This window comes from Monodelphis domestica, chromosome 3, assembly GCF_027887165.1.
Source record: "Monodelphis domestica isolate mMonDom1 chromosome 3, mMonDom1.pri, whole genome shotgun sequence".
Lineage (NCBI taxonomy): Eukaryota > Metazoa > Chordata > Mammalia > Didelphimorphia > Didelphidae > Monodelphis > Monodelphis domestica.
Window position 1 is genome coordinate 113,775,863 of NC_077229.1, and position 16,047 is coordinate 113,791,909.

General features: G+C 35.8%; 1 protein-coding gene across 3 annotated transcripts in view; it reads left to right on the forward strand.

Annotated features, from left to right (window-relative positions):
• The window catches only part of TRAPPC9 (trafficking protein particle complex subunit 9), a 1,102,825-nt gene that overhangs the window by 1,008,695 nt on the left and 78,083 nt on the right, over nt 1-16,047 (forward strand). The window lies entirely within an intron of this gene.

Sequence of the window (16,047 nt, forward strand, 5' to 3'; positions counted from 1 at the left end):
TCTGCATCTATTGAAATAATCATGTGATTTTTGTTGGTTTGCTTGTTAAAATGGTAAATTATGTGGATGGTTTTCCTAATATTGAACCAGCCCTGCATCCTTGGTATAAATCCTACTTGATCATGGTGAATGACCCTTCTGATCACTTGCTGGAATCTTTTTGCTAGTATTCTATTTAAGACTTTTGCATCTATATTCATTAGGGAGATTGATCTATAATTTTATTTCTCTGTTTTTGACCTGCCTGGTTTTGGAATCAGTACCATGTTTGTGTCATAAAAGGAGTTTGGTAGAGCTCCCTCTTTGCTTATTATATCAAATAGTTTGTATAGTATTGGGATTAACTGGTCTTTGAATGTTTGATAGAATTCACTTGTGAATCCATCAGGCCCTGGGGATTTTTTCTTAGGGAGGTCTTTGATGGCCTGTTGGATTTCATTTACTGGTATGGGATTATTTAAGAAATCTATTTCTTCTTCTGTTAGTCTAGGCAGTTTATATTTTTGTAAATATTCATCCATATTGCCTAGATTGGTATATTTATTGCCATATAATTGGGCAAAGTAGTTTTTAATGATTGCCTTAATTTCCTCTTCATTGGAGATGATGTTCCCCTTTTCATCTTTGATACTGTTAATTTGCTTTTCTTCTTTCCTTTTTTTATTAGATTGACCAGTACTTTGTCTATTTTTGTTTGTTTTTTCAAAGTACCAGCTTCTAGTCTTATTTATTAGTTCAATAGTTCTATCACTTTATATTTTATTAATTTCTCCCTTAATTTTTAGGATCTCTAGTTTGGTTTTCTTCAGGGGAGGGGGGTTAATTTGTTTACTTTCAAGTTTGTTTGTTTGTTTGTTTTTGCATTTCCAATTCATTGATCTCTTCCCTCCCTAGTTTGTTTATATATGCACTCAGGGATATGAATTTTCCTCTGATTACTGCTTTGGCTCCATCCCATAAGGTTTGAAAAGATGTCTCACCATTGTCATTTTCCTCAATGAAATTATTAATTGTTTCTATGATTTGTTCTCTAACTAACAGATTTTGGAGTATCATATTATTTAATTTCCAATTAATTTTTGATTTGGTTCTCCATGTACTCTTACTGATCATTATTTTTATTGCCTTATGATCTGAAAAGGCTGCATTTATTATTTCTGCTTTTCTGCATTTGTATGCCATGTTTCTGTGACCTAGTGTATGGTCAATCTTTGTGAATGTGTCATGTGGTGCTGAGAAGAAGGTGTATTCCTTTTTGTCCCTATTTATTTTCTCTGATTTCTTTACTTTGTATCATTTCAAATAAATCTTCTGTTGTTTCTCTGAATTCTTCATGTTCTTTGTTTCTTAATTCTTTTGGTCTACTTCTAGTTTGTAAGATTTAAAATTGTTGTCTGCCATAAACTGTTATAATTAAAAATGGTTGATGTTGTAAACTGTAGTGAGTTAAAATGGTGGAAGATACAAATTATGCTAGATATAAGAGAGGGTGAGTAAATTGTGACCGCAGAAAATATGTTTCACTACAGTGTCTTGGTTTTTAAATCAAATATAATGTGGTCGCCAGGGAAATATTGCCAATTATTCAATATGCTTGAGTCAACTGGGTTTTATAGAGAATTTAATTAATAATACAATGAGTAATCAAAGAAAGAGAGAGAGAGAGAGAGAGAGGAAAAGGAAATAAGTATGAAGGGCCTTAAGCCAACATGGCCTAGACCTGAGTCTTAAGAGAGAGATCAGTCAGTTAGTCTTTTATCACTCACCACAAGGTCTGTCTAAGCAAGGATTCTAGGGACACCAGGCCAGCCCCATCTCAGCTGATTTCACCAGAGAGAGTTCCAGCCAGAGTCCTCCTCAAAGAGAGATCCAGCCAGAGACTGTTTCAAAGGGCCTCTCTCCAGAGCCTCCAGAGGGACAGAGTCCCCTCAGAGGAGCTCCAGTGAAACCTCCTTAGAGATTGTCCTCCAAGAGCTTCCCTTCTCCAGAGCCTCTCTCAAGAGATTCTTCCCAAGCGATCCTCATAAGAGCTTTCTCCAAAAGGATTGTCTCCTCAAAAGATTCTGCTTTCTCTTATATAGGGGTTTTAATCCTATGTCACCTCCCCTAAGTCCTTACATCTACCAATCACTGTAGACGTTTTCCAAAGGACTGCCCATCTGAATTCCTGCTAAGTCGACTAATCCCCTCAGTAAGTCTGAACCAGAGAAAACACAGCTGAGTCGACTAATCTCATTAAGAGAAAACCTGCCCGACCTTTATAGATACCTAGCATCCCATTGTATCAATTCTAAAAACAGGCATGGCTCAAAGAACTCCTTGCCTCATCATAAGCATGGGTCCAAGTACTTTCATTGTTTAGCAAGGAGTTTTCTCCCCTAAAGCAGTCTTAAGTACGGGTGGAGTAGAGGTCCTCCCATTTCTGATCCTGGTGAATTCTCACATCAAAATGGGGAATGTTTCCCAGTAGGGAATTTGTTCCAATGGAGGATTCCTCAATGTGGAAATTTTTAACATTCACAAGTCTGAGAAATTTCAAGATTTACAGGTTCTCTGGACTTTGCTACCATGCCTCAACCTCTCTCTCACCCTGGAAATTCCCTCATCTTCTGTGGCCTCCTGACACTGGAACATCTCTCTCTACTTTGGCCCTCTCTTTTTCCACTGATGAGTTTTTTCCAACCTCCATTTTGATATCCAGGCCTCCCATCCTTTATTCTTCTTCCATCTCTCCTGACTATCAATTCCTGTCACACATACCCCAATACCTTGTATCCATGCTCAATTTTATAGACTGGCCTTCCCCATTCTAATATAAACTCAACCTTTTTGCTTATATTTGTATCTCCAGCTCTGATATATATTATAATGCTAATTATTCATGTATCAGAATTGTTTTAGTCATATCCTAATTGATTGCTACCAAAAAGAAAATGCTGCTATGAATGTTTTGGAATATGAATGCATTGTGGGTATTGTGTTTCTAACCTAACCCTAAATTTTAACCTAGAAAGCCTGAATTCACATCCTCCCTAAGGCACTTAACTGTGAGACCCTGGGAAAGAAGTTTAACCTTTTTGAGTTTCAGTTTCCTAATTTGTAAAAATGTGAATAATAATAGGCTTATTATCTATAAATAGGTCTATGATCTATAAACCTATAATCATAGGGTTTTGTGAGAATCCAGTGAGATATATATGTAAAGCAAAGTGCAAAACTTAAACACTATATGTGTTAGCAATTATCAGCATAATTATCATTATAACTATTATTTTTTGAAACCTGACTTTTTGGATTTTACCTCTCTGAACTATATGCCTCACAATTCAGATAAGGATATTTTCATCACTCTTTTAGTATAATTTTTTTTACATGTTATAAAGTTTTATTAATAATAACTAAAACAAAAGAACTATCTGAATTCAACCCAGTTGCAGTTCAAAAAGAAAGCATGAGAGAAATATACATCCACTTAAATACCAATAACATGATCTTACCAATGTGGAAACCCAGAAGAGATTATAGGAAATTTTGGGAAATACTAAGGAATTCTGGGGAATGAAGTCAAAGGTTCAAAATCTCCATTTAGACAACTCACACCTCTATAACTCATACCAAATCTGTATCCATTGTACTGCACTACCTCTTAATAGAAACATAAATGTAAAAATGAAAATAAATTCATCTAATGGATACTAGAAACTTGCTATATGAGACTACTTATTAGTGAGTGAAAATCATTTTAAAGCAAATCCTTCCTGGACTCTAATCTAAAGGATTTATTTTTTTTTTAATTTTATAGTATTTTATTTGATCATTTCCATGCATTATTCATTAAAGACAAAGATCATTTTCTTTTCCTCCCTCCCACCCCCCGTAGCCGACGCTGGGTATCACATGTGTTCTTGACTCTTTTAGTATAATTTGTAACATTTGTTTGTACCTATTCACAGCTCCAATAACAGTGTGTTAATGTGCTTTTATTTCCTCTAGTATGGATTCTATCCATTTTTTGTCATCTTTATTTGCTAGATATATTGAAAACAGTTGTTTCAACTTTCATTTCTCTTATTTAGAGTGATCTAGAGTATTCTTGCCTAAAGTTATTTAAAGTTTGTAATTCTTTTTTTTTTAAGTTTGTTTATATTATTTGACCACTTATCCATTGTGTCTGTAATCTTTCAAAATTCATTAAAGGTTTATCAGCAGTCATATCCCTTTTGGCATTGTTGGTTGTAGTTAATTCTGGTCTGGTGATATCTCTTCATTATTGTCAACTAGGTATTCTCTATCTTTCTACTTATCTTGATTATCAACTTCCTATTAGTCATTTTCATTCTGTCCTTTTCAGTCCAAAGATACCTCTTTTATCGACAAACGGAAGGGAGAAAAAGAGCTGAACAGCTTTACCTTTTCCCCATCATCAATTATCATCAAAGTCCCAAATTTATATCTAATAGTTCCATCCACTCTCCTACCTTACCATCCTTTAAATATATGTACATATACATATAAAACTTAAAAAAAATTCTTTAAAATTATCTTTTCCCCAATATACCTAATTTCAAACCCTAAGGTTCCTTCCAGCTTTAACATTCAATGGTTCTAAAATATTTAGCAGGTAGAATTCACAGCATGTATTAATTGATTATGCAAGAGAAGGAAAAAGGAAGTCTTGGATAACCTCACATTTGTAAATGTTGGAATATTATTAATATTAGTGTTACAGGTAGAAATAGTAAAGCCAGAAGGAGGAGTAAGTTTGGGGAATATAAGATGTTATATTTTATGCATTCTGATTTTGAGGTGTCCATTAGATATACAGTTAGAAATACCAAATATAGACATTTGGAATTTCAGAGGAAGGTCAGGTCTGTCTGACTTCTAAGATGCAGACAGACATTTTTCTAGTTGCCACTAAGAATTTCCCACTGGCTGATCATATCTTTAAGACCAAAGGTTCAGTTTTAATTTCAATTAATAAACCCATACAGAATTGATCTTGAGATTTAAAATATAATACATGTTAAACACAGGATCACCTCACTAAAGGTATCTTGTCCATTCTTAGCTTGCCTAAGAACATATTGATTAAGTGGCCAATTACAGGATCATTGTTATATCTTTCTAAAAAGATTCCAATGCTGGCTGTCTCTCTTTCCCTGACTCATTTTACCTCACTTTACCTTCCTTCAGAAAGTTATGAAATCACAAAATTCCAGAACGATAAGGGACATCAGGCCTCCTAGTCCAACATCCGGCCTCATATAAAAATCTACTGTATTTGAGTTCCCTGATTGGGAGATGGGGAAATGGAGGAGGCAAAGAGAGGTAGGGAAACAAACATCATTCAGCCTCTACCAAGGATGGTAGCCACAAGAGTGCCCATTCTATTCTTAGATAGCTATGATTTTTAGAGCATTCTTTCCTCTATTAAGATAAAGGATCACTATCTTTTACTTACACCCATTGCTTTTAGTTCTGCCCTCTGAAGCCACACATAATACATTTAATCCCATTTCTCTATGAAAATCCTTAAGAAGGGCATAATTGATGTCTTCAACTATCTAAGTCATCTTTTCTCTATGATAAATTTTCTCACTTCCTTCAAGTGGTCTTTGAAATGGTAATATTTGTACGATGAAAACTTTTTCAAAAAAGACTAGGTTGTAATTTTTTAATATCAGTCAATTTGGGAGGAAAAAGTTGGGGAAATGATGTCTGCTCTGCCTACCAAACTGGTATTTTGGAAATCAAATGAAATAATGAAAGCATTTGGAAAAGTTAAAAATTATATACACATGTAAAGCATCTCATTGATGTAGGGTATTTCTGGTCAGGAATCTCTGTCTACCAATGCAGATTGGCAACTACTTTGCAATTTATAGTCTTAGAAAGCTCCCTAGGGGCACTGAGTGGTTCCCTGGCTTGCTTAGGGTCATAACAAAATATGTGTCAGAGTTGGTGCTTGAATCCAAGCCATCCTGACTCATGGGCTGGTTCTTTATCCACTTGGCCATGCTGACTATAATAATAACACTAATAATTCATAACAAGTAATGCCATTGGCCAGAGATTATAACTAGGCAGTTGGCCAATCTTTTGAGGTTTTGGCATATATGTATCTAACAGTAGCTGGTTACAATTGTTCCCCCTCTCTGAAGCCAGACTCTATTTTGAGAACCAAAATGTTCTATGATGAATTCTCTACTTTTATCAAAGATCAATCTTCTCCTGGGTTTTCCTAGCATAAATTCAATTTGGATCCGCTGAATAGGAGGCAGCTTTCTCCTGGGCATCTGAATGACTTCATAAGTTGTTAAAGTATTTTAGCAGCAAACTAAATGTCCATAAGAAAAATATCAAAAGCTCAAGACTGGCATTCTACTCAGTTGAATTAAAATAGGTATTTGTTCCTTTAAGTCTTCCTCAAACCTTGCTTAAATTCCTTCATTATTCTATGTGCTGACATTCAGGGCTTCTCATTCATATTCTAGCTCCAAGCATCATCCCTTAATACTCCCCTTTACTTACTCTAAGCTCCACCAAACTGCACCCTTCTCTACCTCATACATTTCAAGCCCTCCTCTTATCCTATGCTTTTCATCCTCCTCCTATCTGACTTCTCAGTCCCCTATGCGCATCCTATCTGTCTTTTGAAGCCCCAATGAAATGACAACTTGGATTCAGAGGATAGAAGTGCCTGAGTATCCCAGGTCCACTATTTAATAGCTATGTGACCTTGGATAAATCACTTTACCTTTCTGGCCTCTATTTCCTTATCCTTCCTGTAAAATGACAGGTTGTACCAAATCATTTCCAAAGTAGCTTCCAACTTTTCTTCTCATACTATGAATACTTGCCTAATTCTCACCATAAACTAGAAGCTCTTTCTCCCTCATCTAACCTCATCAATGAAGCAACATTTATTAGGTGCCTACTATTCCTCATTGTTTTCATATTCTAATCTTTATTTTAGTCATTTATACTAATCTTAACTCCTTCCACTAGACATGTGCACTCCTTGAGGGGAAGAATTGCATTTTCATCATTATTCTAATTTCCCTCTTTGGTATGGGTCCAACAGGTACCCAGTGAATGTTTGCTGAATGAAGGAATAATCAAGGAGGGGCTGTCCCAGTGGAGTCAAAAAACTTGATTTTGAATCCTAATTCTATAGCTTACTTGTTGTGGGGCCCTTGAATAAGTCTTCCTCTCAACAGGCCTCAGTTTCCCCATGAATAAAATGAAGGGACAAGACCAGACAACCTCTAAAATTTCTTCTAAAACCTGTTGTTCTGGGGGAAGCTGGGGTAGGTTCAAATTTGACCTCAGACACTTCCTAGCTGTGTGACCCTGGGCAAGTCACTTGATCCCCATTGCCTAATCCTTACCATTCTTCTGGCTTGGGACCAATACACAGTATTGATTCCAAGACAGAAGGTACGGGTTTAAAAAAAAAATAAAAAATAAAACTTGTTGTTCCAGGATACTGTGGTTTCCCCTAATACGTTTTGCATACAGCTGTTCAAAGACCAATCCGCCATATAAAATAAACGCAGACCCACACACATCCACAGAGGCCATCCTGTGGCAACAATCCTTCCACTTCCTGCAACAATCCATCCAGGAGAGGTGAGCACTCACTCCCAGGAAACCATTCACTAACTGCTGCATTAGGCTCGACACCCTAAGTATTGTATATAATTATGATTATTATTCTTATTAATAACCATAATATCCCAGCCTTGTTCAGCACACTCTAGCTGGTTTCATTTCCCGCCCTGTGAGAGTGCTTAGGCCTAGATTGGTCTGAAGGCATTCTCTAACTCAACATCTTCAGAGCCTGCTTATTGGGTAATTGCTCCCATCTTTCCACATTACATCAATTTGTCTCATAATTTAATCAGCTGTTCTGACTGCATGTGAGGCATTAGAGCCACAGCAGCTTCTCCTGAGCCCAAAGACCAAAAGAGGGAGAAGAAAGCATATTGCATTTAGAGTGAGATCAGGTTTTGTATTCTGCCTTTGACATCTTCTCATTGGTGTGTGTGACTTGCCTGAGCCTCAGTTATCTCATCTGTGAAGTAGGAATGATGGTATTTTTCACTACCTGTCTCTCAGAGTTAGTATAAGGAAAGTACTTCATAAAACTTCAAGTGCTATAGAAATATGAAAAAGATGATTATGAGTATTACTTGGGGAATCATTTAAATAAGTAGAACGACAGGAGTGACAATTTGTAGCTAGATGTTTTTCCCAGGACCCCCTACCCATACATATAAAATCATAGACTCTCCGAGTTGGAAAGGACCCAAGATGCCCTTTATTCAGATCCTTACCCAAAACGTGAATTCCCTCGACGACATCCATCCCAGTAGTTGTTCTATGAACATTTGCATTGAGAAGGATCTCTCTGCCTTATGGATTCCTTTGCAACTGTCAGAAGTGACTTCCTTCTCCCTACCCACAGGTTTCACCACTTTCACTTCTGGGACAGAACAGAATAAGTCTAATCCTACTTCCATCACACTTCATATAAATAAAGATAATTTTGTTCCCGGCCTCATTTCCACCCCCTCTTCCCTCCATTTTTTCTTTTTGTGTGTGTGTGGCTGGGAGGCCCCATCCTCCTTTGCAACTTTGGTGCTAAGAATGGGCAAAACAAGTAGCTGTCATAGGTTACAACTGGCAGGGCAAAACAAAAGATAAAGGTATTTTCTTTAAATGTTTGGTAGAATTCAATTGTGAATCCACCTGGCCCATGGGTTTCTCATTGATGACTCATTCATTTTCTTTTTCTGAGATGGGATTGTTTTAAATATTCTATTTTAATCCAGGCTTAGATTTTCTATTTTGCTTAAATTGCCTGATTTAGTAGCATATAATTGGCCAAAATGACTCCTAATAATTACTTTAATTTCTTTTTCATTGGTTGTGAATTTGTCCTTTTTATTTTTCATACTGGTAGATATGGTTTTTTCTTCTTTCTTTTTTTAATATCAGATTAACCAATGATTTATCCACTTTATTGATTTCCTCATAAAATCAGCTTCTTGTCTTATTTATTAATTCAATGCTTTTCTTCAAATTTTATTAATATCACTTTTGATTTTTAGGATTTCCAATTTAGTTTTAAGTTGGAGTTTTTAATTTGTCCTTTAAAACATTTTTAAATTGTATGACCAATTAATAAATCTGTTCTTTCTCTATTTTATTTATATAAGCTTTTAGAAATATACATTTTCCTCCAAATACTGCATTGCTTGCATTCACAGAATTTTAATATATTGTTTCCTTTTTATTCTCTTTAATGAAATTGTTGATTGTTCCTATGATTTGTTCTTTGACCCACTCATTCTTTAGGATAAGGTTATTTAGGTTCCAATTATTTTTAGTCTTTCCTTCTACAGTCCTTTGTTAAATGTAATTTTTATAACATCATGATCTAAAAAGGATGTATTTAATATTTCTGCTTTTCTACACTTTGTTGTGAGACTTTTATGTCCTATTATAAAATCAGTTTTTATGACAGTGTCATATACTTCTGAGTGAAAGTTAAATTCCTTTCTGTTCTCATTTACCTTTGTCTACAGGCCTATCAAATCTAACTGTTCTAAAATTCTGTTCACATCTTTAATTTCTTTCTTTTTTATTTTTTGGTTTGATTACCGAATTCTGAAAGGGAAAAGTTAATGCCCCTTACTAATAGATTTTTATTGTCTATTTCCTATTGTAATTCATATAACTTCTTTACAAATTTGCATACTATTCCATTTGGTGCATGTGTGTCTAATACTGATATTACTTCAGTATCTCTAGTACCTTTTATCAAGGTGTTATGTTCTTCCTTATCTCTCTTAATTAGGTCAGTTTTCACTTTTGGTTTGTCTGAGATGATAATTATTATCCCTGCTTTTTAAACTTTGAAGCATAATAGATTCTGTTCTAGTCCTTTACCTTTACTCTTTGTTTCCCTGTTTCTTGGAGAGAGCATATTATGAGATTCTAACTTTTAATCTACTCTGCTATCCTTTTCCATTTTATGAGTGAATTTATCCTATTGACACTCACAATTTTGACTGTTTCCCTCCATCTTATTTCCCGCAGTTTATACTTCTCTTCCTCCCCTTTCAGGCTTTCTCTGTTTACAAATATTTTTGTTTCAAATTACTACCCTCCTGAGTTCACCCTCTCTTCTCCCCAACTCTGCCCTTTTCTTATACACCCTCCTCTTTGGATAAAATAGGATTCTATACCTAACTGCCTACAGATGCTAAGCATTGCCCACAACCTCCCCATCTTCCTCTCCATTGTATTGATTCTTATATGCTTCCTCATGTAAAGTAATTTTCCCCAATTTTCTCTCCTTTTATCTTTTCCCAGTGTTTTCCCCATTCTTTTCTTTTGATTTTGATTTGCTTTGTTGTTTTTTGTTTTGTGATGTCATTTTATCATATTCAATTTACTTTCTGTTCCTATTGACTGCCCTAACAGTGATAAAGTTCTTGAATATCTTCCATCTCTTAAGTACTTTAGTTACTTTGGATACTTCAAGTATCATAAATATCTTAGTTATCTTATGCCTAATGCAATCAGTTTAACCCCATTTTTCCTAACTAAGTGTCTTAGGTATCTATTATATCATAGATATCATAAGTATCTTAGTTATCAGGTCTTATGTAATAATGAAACCAATTTAACCCCATTGTATCTCTTGATTACCTTACTTAAGTATCTTAAATATCTTTTTGTATCACAGATAATTAAGTATTCTAGTTAACACTTTCCCATGTAGGCATATGATCAATTTAACCCTATTGTATCCCTTGGGTTTTTTTTTCTTTTTACATTTTTATGCTTCTTTTCAGTTTCAAATTTGCTCATAACATTTTCTTTTCATCTCTGGTCATTTTATCAGGAATTCCTGGAGGTCCTTTACTTTATTTAAGGAGCATTTCTTTTCCTATAGTCTTATGTTCAGTTTTTCTGGGTAATGTTTAGCATTTCCTATTTTCTTTAGTGAGGTTTAGCCCTAAGCTGTTGACTTTTTCTATCATTTTCTTTTCTAATTTTTCTTCAAACTCTCTTATTATTTGCTAGTTGATCCTCTTTTGGGCCTCTTTTAGGAGTTCACTCTGGGCCTGATATCCTTTTAAATTTTACCTTTGAGGAGTCACACATTTCCATTTGGGTATTACTGTCCTCTTCTGAGTTTACATTTTGGTGTTCACTTTTGTTGAAATAGCTTTCAAGAGTTAGGCCTTTTCTTTGTCTTTTGCTCATTTAAGTAACTTTTTCTTGCCTTTATATATATCGAGACTCAGCACTACTTCTCAGGTAGAAGGAATACTATCCCTGGGCTCCCCTAGGTGCTACATGCAGTGGATTTTGCTGGATTTCATTCTTCACCTACCAGATCACTCCTCATCTCAGCATGTGTTTCTATGAGGCCCCTCCTCAAACTGACAATTCTACCACTCTACCTCTTACCCCAGTGAGATGAGTCCTTCCTGCTGACCCTCTATGTTTTCTTTGGCTGAAACCCTGCTTCAGTCTGACTTTTGTTGGTTCTGTTGCTCCAAAATTTGTTTTGAAGGATTTTTTTTCTTTTGTGGTTGTTTGAAGGTAGAATTTGGGCAAAATCAGAATGTTCCTGTTATCTTGGCTTCAAAAAATGAAAATATACCTTTTCTTAGGATATTTTTAGGAATGTATATTATTTTAATGCTAGAAAATCTTGCCTCTGTAGCCCAGAAAGATTGATTTTGTGTTAAGTCAAGTAACATGTGATACAGTAAAGACTCAGTATCCTATGGATAGTAAACCCAGATGGACGGAGGAAGGGGCATAATTTCTAGGCTTAAAAATGTCTTGCCAAAGCTTTGCTCCTTTGACTCATTTTCCAAATTCTGGTCATTCTATTTACACCTGCATTTTCAATATTACTTTTGCTTTATCCCATAAAAGGAAATCACCACAGTAAAACATAAAAACTGTACATGAAAGTGTTTATGTATTTAGCTGCCCCATTAGATGATTCAGGGTGACAGGCCATTATAATAACATTACTGGATTTCACAAACAATTTTTCAAATTTATCAGTTTATAATTTTATCACTATGTTGTAAAACTTAAAATTTCACTAAGTAGATAACTATTCTCTTAGCATCTCAAAGACTCAAAGAATTTTAAAATATAGACTTTTAAGACCTTAGAAACAGAATCACAGAATCTTAAATTCAGATATTTTTTATATCCTAGAAACTTAGAATAAAAAAAATCTTATAATTATATAATATCAGACATTTAGAATCTAAGAACTTTAAAATCACGAAATCTCAAACTAATCTAAGTTTATCCAGATATCCATCTGTCTATCTATCCATCTTTCTAACACACACACATATTTCTATAGGAAATCTATCTACTCTTAGACTTGTAGAATCTTAGAATCAGAAAATATCTTAATTAGAAATGGGCTTCAAAAGGTACCAAGTAAAAAAGATCTGTACAAAAATATTTATAGCCATGCTCTTTGTGGTGGCAAAAAATTGGAAAATGAGGAGATGCCCTATGATTGAGGAATGGCTGAACAAATTGCGGTATCTGTTGGTGATGGAATACTATTGTGCTCAAAGGAATGATGAACTGGAGGAATTCCATGTGAACTGGAACAACCAGGAATTGATGCAGAGTGAGAGGAGCAGAACCAGGAGAACATTATACAGGGAGACTGATACACTGTGGTATAATCAAATGTAATGGACTTCTTTAGTAATATCAATGCAGTGATCCAGAACAATTTGGAGGGATTTATGAGAAAGAACACTATACACATTGTAAAGATTAAAATTTAGGAATATGGGGAGACTGAGGCAGGTAGAAATTAGTTTCTCTCTGCAAGGAGTATTATATTTTTTAGAGGTTTATTGAAGATTAAGGATTAAAGAAATACAGGATAAGAAACGTGTCCAGGCCATAGAGTGGCCTAGACACAACCTCACCTACATTATGAAAAAAAGCCAGGCCTGCCCCAAAACGGAAGTCCAAGAGTGAGAGCCCTCAAAAGCCTTTGAATCAGCTTAAATACCTTCTCGATCTCGGCCCAGGTGAGATTACAAGGCATTCTGGGGAAGTGGAGCAAAGGCTCATGGGGATTGTAGTCCTGTATTCCAGTCTATTTTTTACAACATCTAGAGAAAGAACTGTGGGAGTAGAAACATAGAAGAAAAACAACGGCTTGATCACATGGGTTGATGGGGATATGATTGGGGATGTAGACTCTAAACAATCACCCTAATGCAAATATTAATAATAGGGAAATAGGTCTTGATCAATGATACATGTAAAACCCAGTAGAATTGCTTATTGGCTACAGGGGGTAGAGGGGGAGGGGGAGAACATGAATCATGTAACCATGGAAAAATATTCCAAATTAATTAATTAAATAAAATTTTGCCGCAAAAAAAGGTACCTAGTCTGATCCTTTGTCCTACACAAAAATTCTTTCTTTATTTTCTCTACAGGTGATTAGAAAGTTTTTCATTAAATGAGCCAAAATCAATCTCTCTATAGTTTCTCTACTTTGTTCCTAGTTCTACCTTCTGGGGCCAAGCAGGGTAAACCTAATCCCTCTTTCACATCACAACCCTACAAGTAAGGTGCTATCCTCTGATCTGAAGATGAAACTTCTAGCAGTCTTTAGCCATCTGGAATATATTCCTGAATCAGTCCTCTGAACTGCTCAGACAGTATTCACAAAGGCAAGCATGCACATACTTACTCTGTATTCTGTAAGAAAGGCCCCACAGATCCTCATATTTAGCCTATTGACTCCTAATTTACAAATAATACAATCTTTGTAATATTGCCTATGTTTTTTTAAGAATAGAGGTGTAAGTACACACCCACTGTACAGTCTGTCCCCCATTCCTGGAATGCCCTGCTTCCCTCACCTCCATTTCTTGGATCTAGCCCCTTTCAAGGCTCAGATCACGTGATATGTCCTTCAAGTGACTTTTCCTGATTTTCTTTAGCCTCAAAATTACAGTGTATTTATTTTGTATATATTCTATATGCATTTATCTGTGAACATGTTATATTTTCTCCGTAGAAACTAAGATTCTTGAAGCCAGGGAGATTCTCTATTTTGCACTTATGTTATCATCACCTAATCCAGTACCAGACATATTGCAGATGCCTTTTAGAATACTAATTGATTGAGATGTGCACAATATATTGAAATAATGAACCAGGAACCCTGGATTCTAGTCTTAGATTTTAAACTAATGTACCATGTGACCTCAGGCATATAACTTGCCTAGAATCACAAAATGTTAGAATTGAAAATGACTTTGCAGGTCACTTGCTATACCCTTCTTATGGGATGGAAAAGAGACTGAGTCTGAGGAAAGTGAAGTCAGTAACCCAGGTTTAGATAGAGCCAGGACTTAAATCCAGATGTTGTTATTCCAAACCCAAGTCTTCAACTCTAAGCCTAGAAAGCTTTCTACTATCCCTTTCCCTTTGGGACTCAGTTTCCTCTTTTATAAAATGGGTATACCATCTGCTCTGCTAAATCATGAGATTCAAGTGACCCCAGTAGATGAAAAGCATACTTCGAAAAATTAAAAGGATTGAATAGGGGTAACTTTTTTGTGTCCAGATCACTATATATATTGACCTTCCTATAACCCTTTCCCCCAGTTCTATAGATTTTTTAAAGTGTTCTCCATGTACCCCTGCCCTGAGGACTTTGGTGACTCAGGAGGAGGAGGAGGAGGAGGTAGAGCAGGACCAACAAGGAGAAAGAATGACTTGCATTAGCAAGACTGATGGTTGCCAGCAAAATAACAGAGTTTCATTTGGAAGTTGGAACTCTGCCTGGCAGGGATAGATAAAAGGAGATGAATTATCTTCAGGGCTTCAATTAAGCCAACTGTTTGCAAAAGTGGCTGTAGAATCACAAGATCATAGTACTTGAAGCTGAACGGGATGCTATAACACTGAATGTGAGAAATGGAAGAAACCTTAGAGATTATTTCATCTAACCCATTCATTTTACACGTAGATAAATAAACAAAGACCCAGAAAGGTGAAGCAATTTGCTCTGGAATACATTGCATATTATTGGAAGAGTAGAAATTAAAACCTAGTTAGTCCTACTGATTCCCAGCCAATGTTCTTTCTACTAGATCATGCTGTTAGAGGGTTTTAAAGCAAGGGAATTGCTTGAGTGTTTGGACCACCTAAAGGGAAGGCTCAAACCTGCCAAAGAGAAATTTTCAAGAATTCAGTGGGATCTCTTGGTTTTCTCATGGGATTTCTGACACAAGCTCTAGCCTTTGGTGATCTATTAAGCCTTTCATTTCACCAAGGACGAAGGTAAGGCTCAAAGAAAAATCATACAATTCGAACCTGACAGGGTATGACTTGAAGCCAAATCAGAAGTGTTCTCCATTGTTCCATGATGAGAGCTCAGTCTTCAAATATCTGTCAGACCTTCCTCTCTGTAGATCCCTACAGATCCCCAACCAATGAATGGGGAGAAAATGGAGGACAGACTTTTTCTAGCTCATCATAAATATCTTTTGAATAATCTGAGCTATCTATTAATAGCAGGCCTAGGTCATGAAAGAGTGAGACACACTGAATTCGTGGGATTGAGGCAGCTAAATGATTCAGTAGGTAAAACCCTAGGCCTGGGTCAGGAAGATCTGAGTTCAAATTCATTTTCCAACACCTCCTAGCTATGTGATCCTGGACAAGTCACTTCCCCTCGATTTGCCTCAGCTTCCTCATCTGTAAAATAGGGATAATGTACCTACTTCTCACAGTTGTTGTGAGGATGAAATATTAGGTATTTATGAAGCTCTTAGCACAGTTTCTGTCCTGTCGTAAGTGCTTTGTAAATGCTAGCTATCCATTTATTGTTGTTGTTAAATACTTATTAATCACTAGTGATGATTTAACCTGACCCTGAATGACCACTTGTTAGAGATGCATAGAAGAATTCCTATACTGTTTGAAAGGTTATAACAAATA